This window comes from Hyperolius riggenbachi, chromosome 5, assembly GCF_040937935.1.
Source record: "Hyperolius riggenbachi isolate aHypRig1 chromosome 5, aHypRig1.pri, whole genome shotgun sequence".
NCBI classification, from domain to species: Eukaryota; Metazoa; Chordata; class Amphibia; order Anura; family Hyperoliidae; genus Hyperolius; species Hyperolius riggenbachi.
This window is the reverse complement of record NC_090650.1, coordinates 62411423-62424029: the sequence shown is the minus strand read 5'-3', so window position 1 is coordinate 62424029 and position 12607 is coordinate 62411423. Positions and strand designations below refer to the sequence as shown.

The 12607-nt window shown below is 41.5% G+C and overlaps 1 long non-coding RNA gene across 6 annotated transcripts in view; it reads right to left on the bottom strand.

Annotated features, from left to right (window-relative positions):
• Positions 1 to 12607, bottom strand: part of LOC137519626 (uncharacterized) — a 66635-nt gene that overhangs the window by 14609 nt on the left and 39419 nt on the right. For 4 of the 6 annotated variants that reach the window (XR_011021048.1, XR_011021049.1, XR_011021044.1 and 1 more), the window contains one exon: positions 4411 to 4584. The exons of the other annotated variants lie outside the window; for them this stretch is intronic. This is a non-coding gene — a long non-coding RNA (uncharacterized lncRNA). The remainder of the gene's footprint in view (positions 1 to 4410; positions 4585 to 12607) is intronic. 6 annotated transcript variants of the gene reach the window in all.

Genomic DNA, 12607 nt, shown 5'->3' with positions numbered 1-12607 from the left:
ATTTCCAACACAGGACCAATATAGAGCTAATACTGTGATAGAGGGTAGACCCTCCGGGCCCCTCTGGCCCAAGGGCCTCGATGCGGTCGCTACCTCTGCACCCCCTATTGCTACGCCACTGCCCACCGCCCCTGACTGCAAGTCTAGACAATGGACCAATGACGAGCCCCGGCAGAAGCTTCAAAGATGCTTTGCCGGGGCTCAAAGATAATTTCAGCGACTGGACTAGTGACCGGGGTGGTGGATGTTTGGTGGCTGCAGGTAAATTGTTCGGGGTGCCTGCCTCAGGGATTAAGGCAAGGATCATATTACAAGTTTGGTCACCATAATCCCTACACCCTGTAACAAGCGTAGCAGCAACAACATCTAACCTGGAGGACAGACCTCTGGATCACAGGTAGGGAAGGTAAGTTGTTGGGCCTCCAAAGCTCTAGGCCCCTATAGTGATAGGTACAAATTTCACATATTCGTAATTGTGCATTGTAATTCGCAAATGTGATGAAAAAAAAAAGTTTGCAAACTTTTGGGGAACTCGTAATTATTTTGTTTGCAACCACAATCAGGAACTGTAATTTTGCGTACTTATGTGAAATTTCATATAATTTTGTGCCGACTTTTAGCGGTTAATAAAAAATGCCTCCCATACATTCTATCGTCATCAAAAATGTTAGAAGACATATTGGGAACAAGTCAAAAAAACAATTTTTCAGATCAATCTTGTAGTTTTTGTGAAAATTGTTTTTAAAATGCAACGGAAAAATGTTTTTTAAACTAGCATTTAAGTGTAAAAAACATATTTATTTTGCATTTTTAAAATCTATTTTCTCAAAAACTATAAGGTCCTTTTGTATATCTTCCCAATATTCCCTTTAACAGACGCAACAATTTTGGTGATGACAGCATGGATGGGGGCTTTGCTATTAACCACTAAAGTCAGCACGAATTTACATGAAATTTGGTGTGATTGTTTGTAATTAGCAGGTTACAGTCTTCACTTTATGTCTCAAGAACTGCTCTCCCCTAGATACACCTCTGTTTCCTACGCTAGACTTCCCACAGACTTTTCTGCCGCTATGAGAAAACGCTGTTTTAAAGCTTCTCAGTTGCTTTATAAATTCCTAATCTCACCAGGCGTTGCTACAGAACTCGATTTTTCTCTGACGTTAATGGGGAATTTCTTCTTTTTTTTTTACTTCAGAGGATAGGATTTACCTTTACATTCTGTAATGATTTGGTTTCCTTCTTTTTCTCTGGTTGGTATCCTTGAGTACTTTTTCCCCTATTACCACATAATGGTTGCTGTTTATTTCCGCTCTTCCTTTGACACGAGAATCAATAAGACTGTTCCGTATTCTTTTGTCGATAATGATAGTCTGTGATTGACTTTGCTTTCCTTGCCGGTTCTTCCCTTGTGTATCTAACCACTGGCTTGTGTGGGAATTGTGCCCTCACAATGACCAAAATTATCAACTGAACACGATTCCTCTACTCTTTCTGCATTGTTATTCCTCTCTGTATCCTCTCCAAACCTCTTCACAACGTCATCGCTGCTCCTTGTCTGCCTTCCATTAAAATCTCCCAAGATTATGATAGAACCCTGCGCCTCATCAATCCTTTCCTGCAGCATCTCGAAGTTGTGTTTACTGCCCACATTATCTTTTTTGGGGGGGCCTGTATACTATTATTATTGTAAATGGCTTGACATGGTGCTCCAAATTAGGATACAAAATCATCACTCTTTCCTTACAGCGAACTGAGCACATGTCGTTACATTTTTTTTTAATGAACCCCCTCCCATAAGAGAGGTGCATACGTATTAGTATGCTGCCGGTGAGCTTGGCGCAGGGTGAGCCAAATAACAGCTCACCCTGCTGCCGCTCAAATCCCTGGCAGCGTTAAATACTATTCCCCCTTCAAGACGTAACAACTCAAGGTAAGAGTAGATCGGAGTCCAGGCAGAACCCTTAATTACCTTTATGCACCCCGACACTGTAACATTACTGCTATGGCGGCACCTAATTTCAGCACTCGGCACTGAGCACCGTGCAATGAAACTACCTGTTGTAAAGGGAGGATTGTAATAGTGTGTTGTTTGGTGGGGTGGTCAGGGGTTGGGATGATCGTCATTAATTACCTACTGGGGGCTGCTCTTCTGGCCTCTAGTTTGTATGGTAGCTCAGACCTTCTCCATGGAAAAAGCCCACACTGCTGCCGTGTTTCCACTTCTCTGGCGAAAGTGTCCGCCGCAGCTCATGCCAGTAAATGTAGTGCGTGGATGTGAGTACAGAGATGGGGATTTCATTTTTTTTTTAAATGTAATGACAGGAGCTCAGTTTACTCTAACATATTCCCATCTTTTTTCTATTTATTAAATTTTTTTTTGAAAGAATAATTTGTATTGATTTTTTTAAAGAAGAATAACAACAACATGGTCAAGAAGAAACTTGTTGACACCTTAACAACAAAACAATTAGCGTGACTTGTCATCCAGAGACAGGTTCAAACAACCATAATATTACAACAGCAAAATACAGTATATCATGTCCGAGAGCCCAAAATGGCCCTGGTCCAATTGGAGCCCTTGTACCCCCTATTCTTTAATTTGATTGTGAATTTGGTTTGACATCAAACAACCTACAGCACATTTAGCTTTGTTTGTCTTTCTCTTGTCAGAATAAAAAAAAATATGGTTCCTGTTTAACTCCAAACAGTGTTGGCTCTTATTTTTGGTATCTATGCCCCATACGCAATTCACCTTTTCTCCTGCGTTTTTTCTCAGGTGATATTTCAACACCTTGGCCCATATGCAGTTCACTTTTTCTCTTGAGTTTTGGCCTAGGTGATATTTTTAAACTTGTCAATAAAATGCCTTTTAAGCCACCAAAAGGCAAAACAATGCTCAAAATAACATTGATAGTACTTTTTTACCTACTTTTTTAGTTGAAAAGAGGGCACTCTTACTGTGAGCTGGAACGTAGGACAGGAAGACGTTTACTTTGTAGATGTAGCTCGTGGATTGTGAGCGAAGTGAGTATTTGATTATTCCCTTAGCGGCAACATGTAGAGGGGGGATGAGCGGGCCCCTCAGGTGCCTGGGCCCAGTTGCATAGGCGACTTCTGTGACTGTGGCCCCTACACCCCTGTTTCGAACAGAAATTGGCATTTCCAATCAAAACAGAAGCGAAACTCAGTAATTTTAGCCCAATCACAGAACTCGGAGGCATTGGATGAATCAGAATACAGAGTGAACTTAGAAGTATTTGGCCAATCAGAAAATGCAAAATAATGACCGGAAAAAAAAAGAGTCCTCAGAAATCGGAAAATGGAAGTCAGAAATCAGATTTTTGCAACTCGGTAATTTTAGCCCAGTAACAGAACCCGGAAGCACTGGACCAATCAGAGCATGCAGAGTCAACTCAGAAGTATTTTGCCAATCAGAGAATGCAAAAAATGACCCAAAAAAACTCATCTGAATCGGAACACGGAAATGCCCAGAATCGGTAATTGGCATTGGCAGAAATTGGAATTTCAGTGGAATCTGAAATCGGCATTTCCAACCATCCCTACTAACAAATCACAGGTGCTAACTTGGTTGAGGAGATTTGCGTAAAATCACAGCTCATCTCTGCTCTTCAAAGTACACTGATCGAGAAATGGCTAACTATTCAAATACTCTTTTCTTTCATTTTCTCTAAACACTTAAAGAATACAATCACAAAGCACATCAAAGGAATAATTCTACGTTCCATATTAAAATGTTTACCGTATTCTTCTGTTTTGAATTTCATGCGCCGACATTATCTGCTTCATAAATCAGACTGAAATAACAGCCTTCTGTCAGAATTGCTTATGTATTCATTTGCGCTATTTGAGTAAATTACATGGCAAATTACATAACGATATTTGTCAGGAGATCATTTGGATTTCTTAGTAACGACACTGATAATTTAACATTTTCACATTTCCATCTCTTGCTGATATTATTCGTGCGCATATTTCAAGTTTGAAACCTTGGCATTGTTCAATCAAAATGGTAATGAGCAAAACTGTTTTGATTTGGTGCTATGCTGATCAGACAATACGCAGATCCAGCTGAACTCGTGTTTGTACGACGTGTGCTATTCAGCAAGCAATATATCTAAAAACTACAGAGCAGAATATGTAACCATTAATCAAACTTTTTTACATACATATTTTAAAAAGTATCTGAAGTTACTCTGAAAACCCGACTCCAGAAAAGCATTTTGTTCTAAGTTTGGGTGGAATGGAAATGGGTAAAAACCTCTTTGACATTTTCAGGGTCGGATTTCTGGAAATGTCACAAAGGCCCGGGCCTTCGGTCTGGTATCAAAGCATGTGAAAATTAAAGTAAACCAGTAAGGAAAAAAAGGGTTTCTGGAAGATATTTACCTCGGGAGGGGGAAGCTTCATCCTCTTCAGCCAGCTCCTTCCAGTGCTGGCTCCCCCGTAGCAATATTGACCATAATATTTACTTTTGGCAGTGTGCGTAGGCCCACTAGCAGCCTCCTGCTCAGGTTCCGGCGTAAATCGTATGCGCAGTAGAGTGGACCCAATCGGGCAAGGCTAAGGGGAAGAGAGAGGGGAAACCTTTTAGGATCCAGAGGCTACCACCTCCTGAGGTAAGTACCCCCCAGAGGCACGTTTTCCCTTCAGGTGCACATTAAATAACTGGGAGTAGCAAAAATCCTTCTAGAAAACATAGTTACAGAAATCAGCAATCAGTGAGAACGTTACAGTAAAGCGCTCAGACACTTGAGATCAAACATCATCAGCAACAACAATTTTACTGAAGAAATTAAAACTAGGATTGCTGAGTGAAGAGATCGTTGATTCGCTTTTTTCCCCAGTTCGTTTTCTCTGCGATGGCACCAAATAAAAAAAAATATAACTGCCGGTAAAAACAGTATATAGCAGGCATGTTGTAATGTGTGCGCAGTAGAGTGGACCCAATCAGGCAATGCTATTTTCACTGGAGGCCATCAGAAAGACGCTGCTGCATCTGTGCACACCACTGACAAGCCCTTATTGATGGAACGTTTGTGGGGTCATAGCGCTGGATCCCCTCTATTGAGGAGGACAGGGGAAGCCTTTTAGGACCCAGAGTTTTCCACCTCCTGAGGTAAGTACCCTCCAGGGGCACTTTTTCCCTTCAGGTGCAAATTAAGTAACTGGGAGTAGCAAATATCCTTCTAGAAAACATAGTTATAGAAATCAGCAATCAGTGAAAACGTTACAGTAAAGCACTCAGACACTTGAGATCAAACATCATCAGAAACAACAATTTCACTGAGGAAATTAAAACTAGGATTGCTGAGTGAAGAAATCGGCTGCTTTACTTTTTTTCCCCAAGACTAGTTTTCTTTGTAATGGCTCCAAATTAAAATAATATGTGTTGGTATATACAGTATATAGCAGGCCTGTTGTAATGTGTGGCTGTGAAATATGGACATTAAAGCTATAGATAGATTGAGAGTCTTTACAGAAAGGATTCAAGACCAATTTATGACCCAATACTGGAAAATGGAATTTGGAGGAGAAGAAAGAACAAAGGGCTGAATGATATATTAGGTGACGAAAATCAATTTTGTAAAGTCTACAGGATAAGATAAATTGGACTTGTCTCCAGAATGGACATGTTTTACACACGGCAGTATGTACACACTTTAAACATCTGTCACCAAAAATGAGAGCTGTACAGGAACCCTACTTAGTTCCCAACTGAGCGGTGTGTACAGCTCTATGGAGAGGGGAAGGGTGGAATCAGGGGCGTAGCAATAGGGGGTGCAGAGGTAGCGACCGCATCGGGGCCCTTGGGCCAGAGGGGCCCCGAAGGGTCCACCCTCTATCACAGTATTAGCTCTCTATTGGTCCTGTGCTGGTAATAATCACTTCTATAGATGCTTTGAATAGTAGTAATCCTTAACACACTGTTCCCCAACCCCTTAGCTACGCCACTGGGTGGAATTGTGAGTGCCCCATGGTGTGAGAACTTCCAGGAGAGATGATTTACTCTAGAAGATCTCTTAAGAGGAGGCCAGTAACATTGACCTTTGCATACTTTAAATTTCTGGACAAAACTACCAGGAACAAACATTTCAGCCAAGGAAAAGCTAAAGTGTGCACCTAATGTAAGAAGCTGCTGACTTTAGGAAAAAGTCATCCTGTGTAATACAATGTAACTATGGAAAGATGGATATAATTTTAAAGCGCTCTTTCTCCTCTTTCTGACGACCCCTAAATCATCACCCTACGCCTATTAGTTTTCTCTATTTTCGGGATCGAAATCACAGCTGCGGCAATTTCAATCGCAAAGGGCGGCGATTTATATTTCGTTGGAAAGAGGAGAAAGAGAGCTTTAAAATGATATGCATCTTTCCATAGTTTTGCACTGCTCGGAGTCCCTTTAAGGATCACAGGTTTTTTCCCTTAAAAACCAAAACAACTTTCACATTTCAGCACTCTTCCCATTCATTCAGCGATAACTTTATTGTTACTTATCACACTGAAATTATCTATATATAGTTTTTTTTCGCCACAAATTATGCTTTCTTTGGGTGGTAGTTTTTGCTATAAAATATTTTATTTAAAATGCATTGTAAAAGGAATAATAAGGAAAAAAGGAAAAAAAATGATTATTTTTCAGTTTTTAGCCATTATAGTTTTAAAATAAAATGTGCTTTGGTACATAAAACCCACACATTTTATTTGCCCATTTGTCTGGTCTATTACAATGTTTAAATTATGTCCCTAGTACAATGTATGGTGATAATATTTTATCTGGAAATAAAGGAGCATTTTTCCATTTAGGGATTTTTAATACTTTTTCACTTTTTTTGCAAAATTAACAGTGATATACTCTTATGACATCCGTATTAGAAAAGTCCCTAAGGTAACTATCTATTTGACATTCCTGGACGTGAAACTCACGTCCAGGAAGCCATGTGCGCTGCTGCGCGTCCACGCGGCCGATCGCGCGCGTGCACGCGCGCTCCCGGCCGGCGGTTTGTTAGCCAGTGAATCAGTGAATCGGGCAACGGTGCCCGATCACTGATTCCTCTCCCCCGTAGAAAAAGCGACAGCTTCTCTTGGAAGCTACGCTTTTTCTGCTTCCTATGTCGCTCTAAGCGTACGTGGTACGCTTAGAGTGACGTCACTGTAAACAACTCATGGCTGCCATCTTGTGGCCAAAAAGTAAACTACATCTAAATGTTAAATAAAAATAAAAATACACATATATTTACAAAAAAAAATACAATTTCAATCCCACCCTCCCAAAAATACCCACATAAAATGTTTAATTCAAAAAAACAAAAAAACATTACAATTAAAAAAAAACCCACAAATATTTACCTAAGGGTCTAAACTTTTTAAATATCTATGTAAAGATGAAATATTTCTTTTTTTTTTTTATTATAAGCTTGTAAATAGTGATGAATGCAAAATGGAAAAAATGCACTTTTATTTCCAAATAAAATATTGTCGCCATACATTGTGATAGGGACATAATTTAAATGGTGTAATAACCGGGACAAATGGGCATATACAATACGTGGGTTTTAATTATGGAGGCATGTATTATTTTAAAACTATAATTGCCGAAAAGTGAGAAATAATGATTTGTTTCCGTTTTTTTCTTATTCTTCCTTTTAAAATGCATTTACAGTAAAGTGGCTCTTAGTAAAATGTACCCCCCAAAGAAAGCCTAATTGGTGGCGGAAAAAACAAGATATAGATCAGTGCATTGTGATAAGTAGTAATAAAGTTATAGGCTAATGAATGGGAGGTGAACATTGTTCGGATGCATGAAGCGAAAAACGACTGAATGCGAACTGGCTATTTATGTAAAAAAAATTAAATGATGTAATTTTTTTTATTTGTTTTTTAACAAGTGTTTTATTTCTATAACTGTGGGGCAGGGTTGGAAGGGGTTAAAAATAATAAAATAAAAAAAAATAATAATAAGCTTTCTATGTACAAACAGTATAGTGGCATAAATAGGTGTATTTTACTTTTTGGCCACAAGATGGTGCTACTGAGACCGTGTTTCTATTAATAGAACACAGTCGAACAGGAAGTGTCGGGTCTCAGAGCTTGTATCACATTTACAAGCTCTCCGAAGACACTGAACGGTGATCGGGATTGAGAATCAAAAGATTCTCACATCCTGATCACAGATGGAGGGGGCTGCGACGGTGGATCGACGGTAAACAGCGCAGGCATCGTGAACGCGACGGTAAGGCAGCATTACGCATATCTACCCCCCTGATCCGCACGTGTAGTTTAAAGGGGCGTGGATATGCGTACCAAGGATCCTAAAGTGGTTAAAAAACATGGAGAATAAATAGGCTCCTTTTCCAGTGAAAATCAAGATTGACCTTGCAAATGGGCTGTGAATCCTGTGATGCAATTGTGATCCTTTTACACTGAGCTCATTTCAGAGTCTGCCACTACAGTCAACTGATCACTGCCTGCCTGCCACTAGATTTGACCAATGGCTACCGGACGCCATTAGAATAGTTGATTAATAGGGATATTTGGAAATACCCATTTCTGATTCTGATTTTCGCCAATGCCAATTTCTGTTTTTCTGTTTTCTGATTTTTCCATTTTCTGATTTTCCATCTTTTTTTATTTCAGATCTTCTGTTTTCCTGATTTTTGAGGAGTATTTTATTAGTATTTTCTGCATCAGAGAAGGCAAAAAAATGAAAAAAAAAATTGGAAAATGGAAAATCGGAAAAATGGAAATTCGGAAAAATGGAAAATCAGTCTTATGTTTGGTCTAAAATGACCATGGTGATCCGATTTATTCTTTGATTTGTCCAATGCATCCGTGTTTTGTAATTAGACTAAAATTACCAAGTTATGGTAAATCGGATTTCCGCAAAATTTCACATTCCATTTTCCAATTTCCAAATTCCGATCAGAACTTCCGATTTTCGATCAGAAATGTGGAAATTTCACTGTAATCAAGTCAGGTAAGTATCTGAATCTAATTTGCCCCATCCAAAGTAGTGGTATAGTCCCACTAAAGCTTCCTTCTGTGCTTTTTTTTTTTCCAGCTAAAACTCCGGTGTACCCCCAAGTCATTGGCATCTCCTCCAACAACGGATTGAAATAAAATCAAGGAAACGCTATTGCCACTGATTTTGATTGATCCACTTTCAATCTGAAAATGTATCCATATCGCCTACCACCACCTTCATATCTCTAAAATCTACTTATTACTACCTGCCTGAGATTAGAAACTATTTATCACAATTTTTATTCATATAATGTTCTTGTGTTTTGTATTATCTGCTTGCTGTTGGTAATATCTGCCTATATTTGATAAATTATATGTGTCGTTGGTAATATCTGCACAATGCTGGTTTTCTCTACTTGTCTTTGGTAATATCTGTCTTACCTTGTGTGGTTTTAGTTAATGAGAAAAAGGGGGCATGATGTAAGGGGTGTGGCCTGTGCTAAGGGGCAGAGTTTAGGACACCCGTGCTTATGTGCCTACAGGCTCCTGAGCTGTTTATCCGGGCCCTTGGATGCCTTCCTTTTTTCCAGGGAACACACTGCAACTTAGCACTGTTAAACTAGCAGGGGCTTAGGAATAGCCCTTGAGACCTCATGCCATCGCAGAGGGCCCAGAATCGGGGGGGGGAGGGAACGCAGTCCTGTAGAGTGGCAGGGGAGAATTATACATTGATGTCCCATGACAAGTCGCATGCTGATTGGCTGGCTGCATGGCACTTACAAACTGAACAGGAAGTGAAGAGGGTCCTGTATTGCCGGCTGGGAGCAGGTAATGTATATCACTCCATTCCACTGTCGCTCTGCATTATGTACAGAACTGGAGGGGGCCCAGCCAGTAAATCTCAGTAGGGGGGCTTGGAAAGTAGCCTTAGGGCATGTTTCCATTACATGTGGTGCGAAGCGGCTAATGCATGACAATGGAACAGCTTACACTGCGTGCATTGTGTGCGGAGCAATGTGGAGCGTTCCGAGTATCTGCAGCATGCTGCCGATTTTCACACAGCCGCATCCGCCCGCCATCCCCTCCATACACATTGGGAGATACAGAAGTGACGCGAATGTCAGCGGAAGTGATGCGATGTGGCAAGGTAGCTGCATTCGCATCACTTTATCAATGGAAAAGGGCCCTTACTGAATGTTTTTGCCACTCACTACCAGCAAATATAGCTGTAAATAACATAATGGACTAAAGAGGGGTTTGGTGTTGGGGATGTTTATCTCTGTCTCTCTGAAACTGGGTGACAGCCAAGCATAGGCAGGTTGGAAGCATCAATCCAGCAAATTTCCTTATTTAATCAGCTTAGCCAGCTTCATTATTTCTACAAGGCTTTGGTGACAAATGGGTTAATTTAGTGCCTGACGGAGGAATTTCAGTTTGACGTAATCTAATTTCTGCAGTTCAGCGGGGGCCAAGTAACTGCTATAAAAGGTATGAAGCTATCTGAGGACATCATCCAGGCTTCTGCTATCACATTGCATAAAATCAAAGCGAGCCTGCTGCATTGTCTGAACAGAATCCTCTTGGTAAGGACAGCATGACATCTGAGGTTCAGTGGCTGGATATTGTATAGTAGCTGGATAGTGTACTGGAAAAGGGCTCTGTCTCTGGCATAGGTTCAATACCCATTCAGTAAGGAGTCCTTGGGCAAGACTCCCTAACACTGCTACTGCCTACGGGGCTCGCCCTAGTGGCTGCAGCTCTGGTGCTTTGAGTCTGCCAGATGAAAATCATGATATAAACATGACCTTGCAGCGTTACTCTGCTCCCCTCTAGCTACTCTCTCCCCTCCCTTCCCTTATACCAGTACTGCCCCCCTCCACCCAAAATAACCAGTGACCGATACCCCCCTTACACTTAACATTCCAGACACCCCTTCTTAACCTATAACCGACGGACTAACACAGTGCTGGAATGATACAACTTTTATTCAGTATCGGCCACAAAAGTGACAAAATGCAATACAGAAAAAACCATAAAACATCATCATAACAATAATAACCAAAAATCAATAACAAGTCATAATAAATACATACATATATATATGAACAACAACAGACCAAAATATATATATATATACATACATATGCATACAACAAATAACCCAACAACCTAACCCAGAATCCTAATCCCTTTGCTAGGAACACAAATTGAGGGGCAACCACCATGCATGAAACCAAAAGACTCCTAGCCGTGACCTGGGCTCAGAAGTCTCTGTGGGCTTACATGCCACCAATTTGTCCATTTTTCAACCTTACTCGCTCTGATGGCTTCCCCGCAGAAGCCACCCCACCAATTCCCTCTGTTGCCCCTCCCACCAGCACGTAACCACCACCTCTAGCAAAGGGACTTCCGCCCATTTCCCCGCGCTAGCGAACGCATGTACCCACCGCACACCACAGGCGCCATGGCTTGCGGCAACTGACTGACCTAACTACTAAAAACCCTTAGCTAAATCCCCCCTCCCCCAACTGCCTCCTAAAAAGGGGGGGTGGGTGGGCCGTTTGCTCTTGCTGCCTGTCCGGAGGTAACTGACGCTACCTCCGTGCGCGCCTGACTAAACCCCGCCCCCACTATTTCTAACTACCCAATCCCCTCTGCCTGCACTAAAATTCCCCTGACTAAACCTCCCCCCCAGAAACAAGCCCCAGCAAACGAGTTCCGTTGAACTCGCAGCGGTCATGCAGTGCTGGCTGAGGGCTTAGCACTGTTCTTGACCTTGCAGCGTTACTCTGCTCCCCTCTAGCTACTCTCTCCCCTCCCTTCCCTTATACCAGTACTGCCCCCCTCCACCCAAAATAACCAGTGACTGATACCCCCCTTACACTTAACATTCCAGACACCCCTTCTTAACCTATAACCGACGGACTAACACAGTGCTGGAATGATACAACTTTTATTCAGTATCGGCCACAAAAGTGACAAAATGCAATACAGAAAAAACCATAAAACATCATCATAACAATAATAACCAAAAATCAATAACAAGTCATAATAAATACATACATATATATATGAACAACAACAGACCAAAATATATATATATACATACATATGCATACAACAAATAACCCAACAACCTAACCCAGAATCCTAATCCCTTTGCTAGGAACACAAATTGAGGGGCAACCACCATGCATGAAACCAAAAGACTCCTAGCCGTGACCTGGGCTCAGAAGTCTCTGTGGGCTTACATGCCACCAATTTGTCCATTTTTCAACCTTACTCGCTCTGATGGCTTCCCCGCAGAAGCCACCCCACCAATTCCCTCTGTTGCCCCTCCCACCAGCACGTAACCACCACCTCTAGCAAAGGGACTTCCGCCACCAGCACCCCAAAGGTGATACCTTACCTTTGGCGTGCCCGCCAAAAATCCGCAGCATATTCAATCTTCTCTTGTATGAGTAGATTAAATATGTCCATCCCGACGTTTGTCAGATGAACCCCGTCTCGCTTAAACAGCTCCCTCCGCCCCTCCAGATTGACATGCCGCGCTACTAGACCGCCTCGCCCCCTCACAAACTTCGCCACGGCCCTGTTAACTTTAATTCTAACCTTGTCAATC